The sequence below is a fragment of the Callorhinchus milii genome, unplaced genomic scaffold (genome assembly GCF_018977255.1).
Source record: "Callorhinchus milii isolate IMCB2004 unplaced genomic scaffold, IMCB_Cmil_1.0 Scaffold5, whole genome shotgun sequence".
Lineage (NCBI taxonomy): Eukaryota > Metazoa > Chordata > Chondrichthyes > Chimaeriformes > Callorhinchidae > Callorhinchus > Callorhinchus milii.
Genome location: NW_024704746.1, coordinates 45,422,915 through 45,424,144, shown reverse-complemented (window position 1 = coordinate 45,424,144; position 1,230 = coordinate 45,422,915).

Here is a 1,230-nt window from a genome sequence, read left to right as displayed (position 1 = left end):
GAGGAAGTTATGTTCTGATTGAATTACTGGGAGCTGGAGCTTGCCGTGCAGTCATTTGGTATTCAGATGCAATCAGATCGCAAACCATCTGTTTAATCATGTCTGAAGAAGCTTGCTTCCTCCTCACTACCTCCATCAAACTCTGTAAGCTAAGAGTGTTACCTCACTGAAACATTTGTGCTTCAGTACCAAAGCCCAGGTTTCCTAACATCAAAACCTGACCTATGATAATTGTTTAATATCCCCCCCAAAAATCCTAATTTGAAGACACACTTAGGAGTTATGTTGTTAGTGTGTGACATAATATGACAGAATTATAATGTTTAAATTTAAAGTGATAGAATAGCGTATAGTATGTTATGGTGACATCTGCTTTGCATACATAAATAAATTATGCATGAAGTGAAATTTGTAATCTTGACCCAAAAGACTGTCATGGATAATAAATTGTTTAACAGTAGCCTAATGCTTTGCATGACAGTGAGAATATATATTATATATACATTTAGGTGTATATATGTTTAGGTTTTATATTAAAACAAGGAGTATAAGTGCTACTTTTTTGATGGTAATCGTTTATCTTATAAAATTAATTGCAATTTTTAAAGTTTCTAAGTAGTATTATATCAAATAATTTAGGTAACATTACTGTGCACTCATGGTGCATAACTATCCACCAAATACCAGAGTGCATAGTACCAATGTAAATTTGACTTAACAGGTCACAGCTCATCTCTGTATTTTTCTTAGTTCCCAAGACAGCAATACCCAGAAAATAAATTTGCTCTTTTTAAATAACTGGAAAACAAAGAGGCAATTTATCTTTTCTTTTGTCTTTCTTCCACCAGTGCACAACACAAACCCCAAGAGACCTGACGGTTCAACATGTAAACCATTCCAAAGCTTTTGTCAAATGCAGGGTGGCAATCTCTATTGACTGTTCCTTAGATTTATTTAAAAAGTTATTCACTTCCACCCGAAAGAAAGGATTGGTTACTGTGCAGCAATTCATAAATAATACATGCATTCAAGGTTTTGTAATTTATCGTTGAACTGCATACACAGAACGGATGACAGAGGAACAAATAGTGTTTGTATCTGGCTTGGGNAAAATAAATCTGAAAAGGAACAAGCTGACAATTGTTTTTTGATGCAAATTGAAAGTACTCTCTATCTGTGACCAGGGCTGCCTGTCTCCTCCTCCTCCTCTCTCTGCGCGTCCAACAGCCA